The sequence below is a fragment of the Myotis davidii genome, unplaced genomic scaffold (genome assembly GCF_000327345.1).
Source record: "Myotis davidii unplaced genomic scaffold, ASM32734v1 scaffold168, whole genome shotgun sequence".
Lineage (NCBI taxonomy): Eukaryota > Metazoa > Chordata > Mammalia > Chiroptera > Vespertilionidae > Myotis > Myotis davidii.
This window is the reverse complement of record NW_006383016.1, coordinates 2,409,513-2,423,443: the sequence shown is the minus strand read 5'-3', so window position 1 is coordinate 2,423,443 and position 13,931 is coordinate 2,409,513. Positions and strand designations below refer to the sequence as shown.

The following is a 13,931-nucleotide window of genomic DNA, read 5'->3' as shown; positions in this document are numbered from 1 at the left end:
CCTGGGAGACCTGCCAGGGAAGGGACGGCCCGGCCGCGGGATCGAGGGCACCGAGGTGAGGGCTGGAGCGCCCGGGGTGCACACCTTTCCACCAGCGCCAACACTGTGCTGGGCAAAATGTGGGGCTGGACCCGCCAAGCTGGGGAGCCGGGCAGCTGGGGAGAGCTGGGACAGGAACGGGCCCGGGTGGCTTCTGGACGCGGGCTGCCACGGGCAGAAGCGGGGTTTGGACCTCAAGGCTGGAGTCTGGCGCCTTGGGTTCAGGCCTCTCTGCTGAAATCCAAAGTTTTGGTTTTTGAAACAAGGCAGGTGAGGTGATTAAAAGATACTAATTTATAACAGCTAAAGGTCATTTTTTGTTTATTTTTTTTAAGAGAAAAATCCCTCCTGTCAATGTTTCATGGCCAGAAACTACCCTTGGCTGCTGCTGCTGCTGTGTCCTTTCCAGGCAAATCCCGCAGCCATGCACCCGGCTCCACCAAAACCACTGAGGTTTTCTTTGCTAAGAAGACTCCATGGCTCCCCAAATTCCCCCCAAGTCCCCGTGCTCCCAGCCTCCCGCCCACGGGGACCAGAAGAAACCCTGTTCTCAGCACTAGAAGAATATTTGGAACAGCGAGGGCACGCTGCTGCCTTCTCAGGGATCTTCTTGTGAAGTGTCTGAGAGGCCACCGTGGCTGGAGCGCTGGCTGGGCAGCCAGGGACCAAGGTGAGGAAGGACTGTTGGCAAGAAGAGGCATCAAAACCCCCAAATGGGGAGGAAAGTTCATGAGGAAATACACTTGCCTGTGAGGGTGAGGCTGGCGCTGGGAGGGTGAAAAGGGACTAAGCTTTCTTATAGCTAGTTTAGCTGTAACAGTAGCTCTAGCTCTTTCCTTGGGGGAAAAGCCGGTGCTCTCTGTATGTGGCTGTTGGTTTCCTCGAACTGTGCACACTTTTGTACAGAACCGGCTGGAGAGCCCTCCCTTAGATATTTATTCTGCTCACTAGTACTGAAGCAACAATAAAAGGTGCCTTTAACAAACCTCTATTCCCTCTCTTGTTCTTTCTAGTGAAACTATATTATTTATGAGTCTTTAACTGGGTCAAAAATGCGCCAGAACTGGGTCATAAATCAAATGAAATGCTGACAAGTAATTGAACAGCAATTAAAGCTTACATTTTATTTCTAAGGGGTGTTTTAGAGCACTTGAAACAGCCTCAGTTAAACATGTTACTGCCGAGGCTGGCAGAGGGGGAGGGTGGAGCAGCCCTTCCATTCTAGGGAATAAATCCCACTCAAGTAGGGTAAGCTTCATTTGAATTTTTTTAAGTAGAAAGAAAAAATAAGATTTTTTTTTAAAAAAAAAGTCACGGGGCAAACTGGCTTCCTGACTGTTGGTAGGCACCCCTTTCTTCTGCTCTGAGAGCTCTGGGAGGGGAGGAAAGCAAAGTTTCCCTCACCTTTTCCTGGAGTTTCCATCTCTCCCAGGAGCGCTGGGTCCCCAAAGCCCAATTAGCTAGGGCTTTCCCAGTAATTTGGAAGCACACAGTTTCGCTCTCATCTGCCTCCATTCTGGCTGCAGCACCATTTCTGGGGCTCGGAGGCCAGAGAAAAGTCTGCCTCTGCTTCCTGCGGACTCTGCCTCCGGACTCGCTCCAGCCCACAGTGCCGGCCAGGCCTCCCACTCTCCGGACCACCCTCATTCCCAAGCCCAAACCCAGCTCAGGCTCCCTCTTCCCTCTGTCTCCCCAACATTCAAATAACAGAGCTCTTGGGCACCCAGCACGCTGGCCACCCCAAGCCTCTCCTAAATCCGAGCTGTCCTTCTCCACCCCTACCGGGCAGAGGGTGTGCGGAGAAACAAAGGCGTGTCCTGGGATCCAGCTCCTTCCATCCCGTGTGTGAGAAATCACATTCTGCAACCCAGCACTGAACAAAGTGGCCTGAAGCATCATCAATAAAATGGCAGCGCATCTGCACACTCATTGATTTCCTTCTCCCAGCTGCTCCTGCTGCCCTGGTCAGCCCTAGCCCACCATCCCTCACCGGCAAACAGCAGCAATGGGGGAGCAGCGATTCTCTTTCTCCTTCACTCAGCGTCCACCCCCTCCAGGCAGTGTCGCCTGGGAGAGCAGCGCTGGCCACCTTAACCTGCGCGGGCACTTCGGGACCCTCCCTCCGCCTGGGGCTCCGCTCCGGGTCTCAAGCCCCGCTGTAGTGGACAAAGCCACACTAGCACTGGAGGCTACCGGGCCCACCAATTAGCACCCAAGTGCCCCTTCCTTTACACCCCCCAACACTTTTCAGGGAATTAAACTCAGTCTGAGGCGCTACTGGGGATCTTTCAAATGGTTTCGGTTCTAAAGGAGAAACAAAGGAAGAGATGGGCTGAGGGTCCTGTCCCTGACCAGGGTCTCCTCGCCTGACCTTTGTCTCTCACAGCCATAACTCACTCTGGATATGAACAATCAACGGAAATACCTTAAAATAAATTCCATCCTCCTGGCGTGGCCTCGAGTCCCATCGGCTAGCTGGCCCAGAGCCGCTCCATGAGTGCTGAAAACTGCAACCCGCTAGGAGAGCACTCTCCGGAGAAGGGGAAGGAGAGGAGGGGGGGGGGGGGGGGGGGGGGGGGGGGGAGCCTCTCTGTAGAGAATCTAGAAAACGTAATCACAGGCGAAGCCGCCCGGGTCTCAGCTCCAAATGCCACAATAATGTGCTGTATTATGTGCTCACGTGGTCATACGTCAACTTAAATCCTTTTATTTGAAATAGGGAATCACTGAAGGAACTAGGTTTCCAAGCAGCACATTTAGCTTTGGGGGAGGGGAGTAGGGGGACCGTGACCAGCAGTAGGGAAGAGTTTTGTCTAGGGCAGTTAGTTGCTGGGGGCATCTGCCCCCCCTCCCAACATGTGCCACACAAGGCCAGTTATCTCTTTTATATTTCTTTGCACTTGATACAAACATAAGAAAACAGCAATACTGTCCCCATTCTTAGAGACAATGTAACTTTCCTTACAGTTTTCCACTCACAGACCTGCCGAACCCAGCACACCCAAGCAGTCTCGCCTCTCTGGCCAGTACATCAAAAGTCAAGGCCCAGGCCCTGTTTCCAGAAGAAAACCCAGTAATGGTTGGCCTAGTCAGTTGACTCTCTCATGGCCTGCCATTGTATGGAATGTGCTAACACCCACGCCTTACACCACAGCCACTGTAGAAATGCAAAAGGCCCATAATTACCTGACAAAAGGCTAAAGTCCAGTTGCTTTTGTTCTGTTGGATGGGAGCCCCGTAGGAAATAGGTACTTGGCTCTAGAGTGGTGGGTGGGTCAGAGTTTTGTAGAATCTGGAAGGACCCAGTGCCGGGGCCAAACCTGAACTTACACTTTTCCTCAGTGCATAGTGGAATGATACATAAAATTATAGGCTTCTAATGATGAAAAACGTAAGAAGAAAGGATCTAATTGTCTTTGCAAGAAGAGAAAAAAAAATTCCTAGCATCCCTTGAATTAACTAACCTACTGCAAGGTAATCTGGGACCCTTTCTGTTCACCCTCCCCTAAGACAACTCTGTCCACCAGCAGAAAATGAACTGGACCAACTCTCCTCTGGAGTAACCTGGCTGAAATAAATAAGACCACACACACACACACACACACACACACACACACACAGGCACTCCTGCCTTCTGCTTGGTGACAGTCTCCACTGATTTCAACATTTCACCCTCTCAGGAGCTAGCTAAAAACATCCTCTTTTTGGATCTTAGTTTCTGAACTTGGGAATGCTCTGAGGTGGAGAGATCCTCATGTTATATTCTTTTGTTCCTGGAGAGCGGGTCTTCGGTTAGCTAGGCCTCTCTAAGCATGAGGACAAACTTGTAGCAGCTGCAGGAGGCTGTGCATGATTCTTCCCGCCCCTCCCCTCCTGGCCTGCAGGGGAACAGAGAGGCCTAGTGAGATTGTAAGGGCCTCAGGAAGGGGGCCTGCTCTTGAGGGTATCCAAATCAGAATGGCAATAAAAGGAGGAGACCTCACACGCCTTGGAAGGGAGCCTGCCCTAAGCTGGTGGCAGTATCAGTATTCCTATGAGGTTCAGCCTGTAGTATAGCTAGGAGAGAACCTCTATGTCACCTTTCCAAGTTCTGACCTAAGCCACAAAATGGAAAGTATGCATCTAACATGAAAACCTGCTCTCTCAGGTTTGGGGGTGGTGAACAGGACCAAAAGCTGGTTTCCACAAAGCACTCCCCAAGGACTCAGACCAGAAACACACTGTCCTCTGCTCCTCTTGCCCACCACCCCCAAATATTTTACACTGAGCTCTCCTGATAGCCTAGAAAGAACCTGGAAGTATTGCCTAGTTGTTGGTAAACTCCACTCTCCCCAACCAAAGTTTCTGCAGGGGCTTCAACTCACTGATGAGAAGGGGCCCCCTTCAGAACTTGCAGAACCGTCTGGAGCAAACTGAAATTCCCAAGGCCATAAATCAATGGGAGAAGTGTTTGGTGGTGCTTCAGAGAAATGCCTTAACACCAGCAAGGCCCAGAGGCATCTCAGCTCCAGCCAGGAGCCTCCATGCCGCTATTAACAGCCCAGTTAATGCTCCAACTGCTGTTTAACAATTAACATTACTGACCTGGGGTAGGATACAGTGATTTTGTGGGTTATAAAGGAACATATCTGAGGAAGTCTCAGGAAATTTAACTTTTGAGGTGAAAACAGCTTCCTCAAGAGAGAGCTTGGGCTGGGCAAGCCACCAGAGAACCCGCAGCTGAGAGTCCTCCTTCCCCACTCTGAAATCTGCTTTCCTGGAGCAAGGCTATGGGCCATTTAAACTCCCATTCCAGAGACCAAGAGCGAAGATGCTCAAGTATCTAGGCACAGGCTAGGAGGTCCAGCTGCCAGTACCGCTCCATTCACTCTCTCAGCCCCTAACCTGGCAAGCCTGGGCTGGGGACACATGCCCTGGATCCAGGCCACCAGAGCCAAAATAGGCAGAAAGTTGTCTAGGAAGGAGCAGGTGACTCAGGATGCAGAGCTTTAGTCAATATTTGCAAGGCTGTTGGCAGATTAGATATATCTGTGTTCAAACACTGCAATCTGATTTCTCTGTCAAAAATACACTTAACATGTTTCTCCCCTTAGTTAACTCTAGTGGTTTTTCTACTCAGCGTCAGGTTAGGCCCTCTTAGCTCACTTTTCTTTGGTGGTGGTTATAGATCATTATTTAACATGAGATAGTTCCTGTGGGTGCAACTGCACTACAGATGGGCCCCAAGTTCTCTGGACACACACGAATGTGTATATCACTTTATACACATGGTCTCAAACTCCTGCAACTGTTTATACACGCAATGATAGTGTTGTGTGCAGAGATGCAAATCAAATGTTCACACTGAGTGGCAAATTCCTGAAATGCTCTGTCTATACTTGATATAAATAGACATACAGTAGCTGAGAAAGTAACTCAACTTTACTATTGCTCTGTTTACTTCCTAGCTAATAAAATAAGAATTGTATCTAAAACACCATATCAGCCGTAGAGCATCTCCAACAGCGTGTTGCAATAAATTAGCAACCTAGTCTCTATTTGGGGAGAAAATTTTAGGAAAGACTGAGGCCTAGGGAATAGAAAACAAAATCTCAGAAAACTTTTTAAAACAAGTAATTCCTCAAAGAACAAAGCAAACCCATTCCTTCATACCAAGCTTCGGGAAGCTATTCCAGCAGCCCCTCCCCCAAATAGGCACGAAATTTATGGATCTTTTACAAGGTAATAAACCACAGTAATTACCTCCCTGCATCCCAAACTAAGAGAACAAATTAAGCCAGAACTGGAAAAGAATTTTAAAGAGTTTTCCCTTGTTCCAAAGAGGAAAATAAAACGCTGAGATAGAAAACCTGTGCTTTTCCTGTAGGAAGAACAGCGGGTCCGCCTGGCTAAAGGAACCTGCGACAGACTATACTTTGGAAATACAGCAACTTCCCTCTCGCCAAGGAAAAGCAAAAGGACCAGAGACACTGCGAGGCGGTGAGCCCAGCTTCCTCCATGCAGAGCTGGATTAACCACGATTTCCGAACTCACAGTCTCCGCAGGCGCCGCCAACAGCGGACAAGTAGAGCGGCCCACGCAGCGGCCACCGCCTCCGTGGCCTCTCCTGGCTTTTGCCCTGCTGTTCCATGTAGCGATTTGTTTGGAACTTGCTGGAAGAAACAAATACATCCTTCTCACACCCCCGCCCCCCAAGCACATACATCTTTGGTCTCTGCGACCCACCGCGCTTTCTGCAGAACGCCGGCTTTTGCGGGCTCTTTGTCTGCCTGCAGCCTTGCATTCGCGGAACTTGCCGCTGCAAAGAACCCAGCTCCAAAACTCCTCCGAAGTTAAATACTGACCAGAGCCTCTTTCCCAGGGCTGCAGCTGCCTGGGAGAGCAAACTCCCGCCAACGGCCCGGTGCAAAGCCCCAAGCGGCGACGAGTGTGGGCGCAGCGCTTACCTCCAAAGATATTTAAGACTGAACCCCGAATTGTCTCCAACTCCGGAGCGCTCAGGGAATCGCCTTTTCCGGTGTCCGGGCGCTCTGCGGATAAATAAACAGCAGAGGGTGAACGGTGGCTGCGAAGGAAGGGAGTCGGAGGACCGGAGTTGGAAGCGCGGCCGTTCCGGGCGCCAGGGTGGCCCCCGGGGTGACGCGGACACGGAGGAGTCGCCAGGGCATTCGTCCATGCGGCACACTCATTGCTCGAAAGGTCCCCGTCTACAAATGGCCTGAAGATGGTGATTTATTTTTGTAAAATAAATACATACTCCATCTCCGCACCCACACTCTTCCTTTTCTTTCTTTATATAGGGGGCGGGCAGGGGGAAGGGGGAAGAAAATGGACGAGGCGGAGCGAGATGGGAAGGTGGAAGGGGCTTTGCCGGGGGAGCCTGCTCTGCTCCGAGAGCTCCTCACGCACCTCAACTTGGGGAATGTGAATGCGCGCTTTATTTTCTTTTGCTAACAAAGGGAAGCCTTGTCTGGGAGCGTTCAATCACAGACTCTCCCGAAACCTCGCTAATAGTGTTCATTTCTGTTTGGCGCGAAATCAAACTCCAGCTCAGCCCATAGGCCACAGGCAGCCTTGAGAGGTTTTGTATTTTGGTTCATTCAAGCCCTGGGCGCGTCACTTCTCTGCCCCAGTGGGCTGCCCAGTCCCTCACAGCAGGCCAGCTATGGCTGCTGGAAATAGGGGGAAACTGGGAAGGATGTGGGCTGGGACAATACCCAATCGAGGGGCCCTATCCAGCCTCACCTTGCACAGTGGGGACAAGCTCCTAGATGCCCTAATTCTGCTACCACCTTGACCCTCAAGATATCTGCAACCCCTCTCTTGCTCTCTAGCTGGCAAAAGGTCAGCCAGCTTGAGGGGTGTGGGGAAGACGCTGGGGAAGAGGCGAGAATCGTCCCAGTCAATGAGCTCCGGCTTGGAGAACTTCTCCGCTGGGCTGGCACTCTGCCAAGTGGATTGCTTCCCCAGCCCTGTCCCTGCCCCACTGCCCCTTCACCCAAACCCCATAGCCTCCCACACTCTGGCCTGCCCCAAACCAGCCCTCAGTGGCTGTCTGGCATCCATGCAATCCTGCTGATAGTACCAGGAGCAGCTACCAAGTACCTGACAGGTCCCCTGACCCCCACCCAGGCTTCCCAGCCCCCGAGCACACTGAACAAGTGGCCGCACACCTGAAGCTGGCTGCCCTCAGCCACCGCCGCCCTCCACCAGGCACTGGGGACTCAGAACCCATGCTGGGCCCCCTTCTCTTGTTCAAACTCGCCCTCTGTGTCTCCAAAGGCAGTGCCCCTGTGGCCTTGGAGCTCCTGGCATGACCCTGAGTGAGGTGGAGCTTAGCCATACAGCACGTTGCCACTCAACTTCATCCCAGAAAGATCTGCTATGCCGCCATCTGCCAAGCCACCCCCACTCGGCAACGCTTAGGGGTATTGTAATTATTATGGTTATTATTATTGTTGCTATTTCCTTATCCCCAAGTCAAATATTCATGGCTGCTGTTCCCCATAAATCGTTCAGGCTAATGAGTCACAAAGAGATGTTGCCCAGGTCTCTCCCTCGCAATGGCCGCCGCCGCTGCTGTGGCCTCTCTCCGTGGTGTTTTTGGCGCTCGCTTGCTCCCTCGCTCGCTAGCCCCGGCGCGGGTGATTTATGAACACCGGGAAAATTGAACAAAGCCGCGCGCCTGTCCTGTGGTATCTCTGCAGCCTTCCCCGGTGTGAATCAGAACATTACCAACTGTCTGCGCATCCGTCCCACTTCATCACCAAAGCCAGGCTACGACCGCAGAAAACCCGAGCTCCAACTCACATTTCCCCGGCCGCGGTGCACTCCCAGGACTCGCAGAAACCCTGCAGAAAGAGCTCCCAGACCCAGCATGGGCCCGCCAGCTGGGTCCTCCCCGTGAAGGGCTCTCGCAGACCCTCCTGAAGGAGTTAAAAGCCTTTAGAAATAAATCTGACGGTGTGTGTTTAAAAAAATCAAATAGGAAGTTGGGGGTCTTACTTCTGAGAGAGTCATTCCTAGTGAGGCCCTGCTGACTCCATCCATTCTTGACGATCGGCATTAATTATTTAATGAGTCACGTGACCCCCCATGATTACAATTTCAATTTCTCCCTGGAACAGACCCTACACCTTTATCTGCTGCCACCAGGGTCCTTGGCTGGCTTTTTAGTTCCCAGACCTCCAGAATGCAGACCCGCTTGCGCAGCTCTGGGGCAAGGGAACCCCCATGGAAATTCCAGGGCAAGCATAGCAGAATGGGTCAGTCTGGAACTATGAGAATTGTAGACAGTGGAGTGTCCACTGCTCTCCCAGGCATCCTGACCCTGACATCTGTCACCTCCTGAGCTCAGAGGTCAGCCCACCTATCTCAGCACCCTTCTAACCTGGAGAAGCACACCTGTGGCCCTTCATGTCCAGTGTGAACCCAGACTCATTGGCCTTCTGCCAAGGAAAGATGCCTGTGCACTTACCCCTATCCAAGGTGGGACCAAATCTATGACTCATTAACATAAAGAAAAATGGGAGGGGGAGCATTTAGCTGCCTCAGTTTCCTCATCATCAGTAAACTAAGATGGGACCAAAATGGCCTCCAGATCTCTTTTTCCTAAGATATTCTTTCAATCTGGGATCTCTTTTATCCCCAGAAATCAATTCCAGAGAGACTGGGGCTGACCTGAAAGGGGGCGGGGGTTACTCCATAGGTTTGGGGCCTTGAGAATAAGACTTGACAGAGTTCCAAGACAGAAATTTCAGATGAGAATATTTCACAACAGCCCCGGCAGCCACCTAGGTGCTATCAGAGTTAGAGCACAGGTCTGTCTTCTTCCTCCTATTTTTTCCAGCCCATACTCTTTGAGAGAAGAAGCATCGTTAGACTTGGGTCCGTATATAATACAGAGAGGAGCAACCATATGGGGCAGGGGTTGGGCAGGGTGAGCCTGTGCGCTCCAATAGAGGACCTCACCTGGGCTAGGGATGCAGAGAGTGTCACGAACAGCTTTTTGCTTGCACAGAATCCACTCATTCAAATGGGAAGCCCCAGGTCTCTGTTTGCTACATTGATTCTGTGAGTTTTTTCTTTCTTTCCATTCTAAAGAATGGTTGATCTGTTTCCATGTTAAACTGCTGGAGGGAAGGCAGTGGTGGGTGAGAACAACACAGTTTGGTAGCTTAGGGAAGCAGGGAGAGAGAGGAGGAGGCTCGGTGATACCCACCCCCATGGGGAGGGGCTGAGAGGTGGGGGAGGATGTGGACACCCCGTGACAACTGAATATAAAGTCAGAGATGCTGTGCAGAGGGCCCACTCCCCATATATCTAGGTAATCTTCCCATGAGCTCCATCCTGGGTATTAAGTACTCTACTCTGCCTGTCACAGTTGAATCCCTGCTGTAATAAAACACCGGGTATATCGTAGATTTCAGCAAAACTAGGAAAGAGAGCCTGCAAAGTGCCATTTTTCTTCAGGGGGGAGACTCTTAAGTACTTAATTCAAACTGTGACCATTAAAGTGTCTCCTATCCGATTTAGGTTGATTTCAGATGTTGACAAAACTTTCATCTCTCCAGAGTCATGCACAGCTTGGCTATGTGACTAAAGCAGATGAGTGTGTGTTAGAGGGAAGGAGAGAGAAAGAGAGAAAGGAAAGAAGAGGAGAGCCTGTGTAAGGGTCATTTTGGCAGAAGTATAGAGCTCACACAAAATACTACTGTCTTTAAAGGTCAAGGGTTTGAGGGGCCAATAGAGTTTGCTTTAAAAAAAACAACAATTAATGAGATAGAAAATTTGTCCTCTGGGTGAACTCTATGGTTGCCCTAGCAAAGGGCAGACAATGCACGATTTTGAAGCACAAAGTGGGATTTTCTAAGCTGTTATAACAAGCTCCTTTAAAAGACCAAATCTGAAACAGGCAAAACACTAAAGAAATGGCACAATCCTCTGGATTATTTGGGAGCACTTTGACTTAGTAAAACTTACCAATACCTTAATAATCAACACAGTTTGGGTAAAAATTCCATTTTGCACTGGAATATAAACACACACACACACACACACACACACACACACACATCTCCATCCTTTCTCTTCATTACCCCTTTTAGCCCCATACAACTGCCTCTAGTATGTAGCTAATTAATGCTCTCATTCCCTTCCTCTACTACAAAGGAGAAATATAAGAATTTACCTTAATTGATGACAATCTGCCATGTGAGGTTTTGCAGCTTGACACTCAATTTCCACCAAGAGTCTAGGCATTTTTGAGCAGACAGGCAAGATGCTGCGTCTTTGCCCGAGACCACGTTATTTGCAAGAAGATCCCTTGCTTCTCCACAGACTTTTCCCAGAGAATGCCTTTCAGAATTGCTGTTGAATTACAAAGAAGTATTTATTGTATGAGGTGATTAATGATTCCTGGGAAAATTGCTATTTTCAGCGTGATTTAATTTCGTTTTACAAGTGTGTGTAGTAGAGGAAGGGTTAATAAGTCTCAGCAGCAGATGCAGTGACTCTAGAGATCCCTGGCACTCATTCACACCTTATAAAATGCACTTTATGCCAGGTTTGGCCTGTCTGGGGTAGGCGGGCACTTGTTTGCCCCTGAGTTTTCTTGGGGAGAGATGGAGACCCCTCTGAAACTGGGATTCATCCCTTCACTCTCAGATCTGGTTTGTTCATAGGTAGACAGCAGCTCGCCTCTGCCTGTAGTACACACAGGCAGTAGAGTAACAGCACTGACCACTGGCCCAGGGTTCACCACTGAGGGGAAAATGTGTTTAAAACTCCTCCGTTATTGCAGAGGTAGGTGAGCGCCCCCTCCCATCTCTGCTAAAATTATTACATGAACTAAACATTGCCCTCAGTCAAGGCCAAGTGACAATTCTAATATTCTGGGGCTAGTGTGTGTTGTTGTGGTTTTTTTTGTATCTTGTCCCTTCAGTGACAACCAAGTCCAAATTCTCTTGACTGATTAGTAAATCAGTAAACAAGTGCTAGAGTTATGGAGATTGTGAAGCAGATTTTATTTTTAACCTTTTAAATCTAGGTCTCTAGGTTGGGCAGAAAAATCTGGGAGCATTTGAGGCAAGTGACCCTAGTTCAGAGTTTGGCTTTCTTCCAGTGTTGAATACTCCCAGGTCTACCTTGCTGTGGGGTGCAATTTAGGGTGTCATTAAGCTTTTTATTTCCTCAGAAGAAACTCTGGAGGGTATACTGGGAAAATCCAGTTTACTTTAAAATTTCTTGCTTCAAAAAAGAAAGAACGTAAGAAAGAAGCAAACAAATAAGAATTCCCAAGCTATGGTTAGCGAAGAGAGCCTTCAAAACAGCAAAGAAACAAAAAGCAACCTCAACCCTTTACACAAACTATTTTTCATCTCCAGGGAAACAGGCAGATGAAGTGCGAAGGTGCCATAAATACCAGAGGGACCACTGCTTTCCAAGTGTGCTCAGAGTTCAGCCAGCAGAGCAGCTGCAGCAACTCCTGGGCCCGCAGCACTGCACGGTTTCACCTTTCATTGCCCAGAAGGACACGTTTCTGTGCCGTACAGAGACTTGAAGCCTGACAGCCGGGCCAAGTTTGGGAAGAAGAAGGAGCCCTCTCAGAGCTCAAGAGCCTTCATGCCCTTTGGAGCTTTTCCCACCGTGGGTCAAACTTGACAAGAGTTCAGCTCAAGTTGAACACACTCACACACATTACATGAGCAGTCAGAATCCCAGTGAACACAACTCAAGCCGTCTACAAGATTTCCTCCTGGGCAAGGTCAAGCACTTCAATTCAGAGCACTTTTTTTTAAATTAAAAGTAGGAAACACACAAATGTGTTTTAGAACTTTAATGTTTTTTGAAACAGAGTTTATTCTCAGCAAGGCCTTCTATATAGCCATACCACAGTGTGTACAGTTGGACATGGGTCTAAATGCACTCCCCTCTCCCCGAAGATTGTGCCTCAGAATAAGACAACAATATCTCTACAACAATATTTTAAATAAATTCAAGGAAGGGAAACTATTGTGTCACATCTACCATCGAGGTCTATACATTTGGAGAATTAAATAATCCTGTGAGGTCCACAATGTCTACTCACGTAGTATTCAGTTCAAGACAAGCTTGTATGAGCTGCCTTAATGAGGGAGGGGAGACAAGGAAGGTAGGAAAGGGTCTGTTTTCTTCTGTTTGCAACAAATATACACACACAGGTCCTTCCCACCGTCTCAAAAGTATGTGATGCCAAGTGGTCCTTCTCAGGTACCCGACCCTGGCAGCCTTCCTTAGGCCAGCAGGTTGCTCAACCAGCCAGCATCCTGGCCACTGGCCTCTCTTGGGTGGCAACCAGCACACACTCTTACCAGGAGAAGGTCCTCTTCTTTTTATTACACTTTTCATCAAGTTGGGTTTTGTTTTGGGGTCTGTTCTGGTCCCGACAGATGGACAGACAGGGAGGGGTGGATGGGGAAAGGGGCAGAAGAGAGGAGAAACGGGTCTAGATCTCCAGGAGATTATATGGAGGAGGGGATGGGCGTGGAGGCACCCTGGTGGGGGTGCGGGTGCGGGTGCGGGTGGGGGCTCTGAGTCTGTGCTTTCCCCGGCGGGCCAGCGGAGGAGGAGGCCGAGGCCGAGTTGGAGGACCGCATCTTAGTGTTGGGCAGTTTGTGATCTTTCTTCCACTTCATCCTCCGGTTCTGAAACCAGATCTTGACCTGCCGCTCGGACAGGCAGAGCGCGTGGGCGATCTCGATGCGGCGGCGCCGGGTCAGGTAGCGGTTAAAGTGGAACTCCTTCTCCAGCTCCAGCCCCTGCTGCCGGGGGGAGGGGCCGGGGGCCTGCCGCTCGGACAGGCAGAGCGCGTGGGCGATCTCGATGCGGCGGCGCCGGGTCAGGTAGCGGTTAAAGTGGAACTCCTTCTCCAGCTCCAGCACCTGCTGCCGGGTGTAGGCGGTCCGGGAGCGCTTGGGCTCCCCTCCGTGATACCCGGGGTTCACTGAGAGCCCAGAACCCCGAGGGGGGAGCCAGCCGAGGCGGAGGGAGTGGAAGGAGCGGGGAAGGAGGAGGAGAGAGAAGGTGGGGTGGGGAAGAGCAAGGGGACATCATCATTATATAATAACCTGACACCAAGTTCACGCAAGATACATAAAACGGCACCGAAAGTGTTTCACGGGCTATTGACCACGGGGGACACCCGGGAGCCATTGGAACGGAGCTGGGCCTCGGGGCTGCGGAAAAGCTTCAAAGACACATGGCCCGGAGCCGCTGCCAGGGCCGCGGAATTTATGGGGGCGGTAATTGCGGCCCTAGCCGTGCGGCGTCTCGTAAATCTCCCCATAAAGGGGCCCCGGGTACAAAAGGGTTCCCACACTGGGCCCCGGCTGCGGGCGCGCGCACCGCACCCA

General features: G+C 50.5%; 1 protein-coding gene and 1 long non-coding RNA gene across 3 annotated transcripts in view; one reads left to right on the top strand and one right to left on the bottom strand.

The window, feature by feature from the left end:
* HOXA3 (homeobox A3) overlaps positions 1-13,931 on the bottom strand; it is a 33,226-nt gene that overhangs the window by 9,074 nt on the left and 10,221 nt on the right. The window contains exons 2-3 of one of the 2 annotated variants that reach the window (XM_006778981.2): positions 10,730-10,908; positions 6,073-6,569 (exon numbers count right to left, since the gene is read on the bottom strand). The gene's annotated coding sequence lies outside the window, so the exon portion shown is untranslated. The remainder of the gene's footprint in view (positions 1-6,072; positions 6,570-10,729; positions 10,909-13,931) is intronic. The other variant, XM_015558150.1, reaches the window with a different exon arrangement.
* LOC102772573 lies at positions 7-1,024 on the top strand. Its single transcript, XR_436490.1, has 2 exons — positions 7-55; positions 375-1,024. It is a non-coding gene; the product is annotated as an uncharacterized LOC102772573 (long non-coding RNA).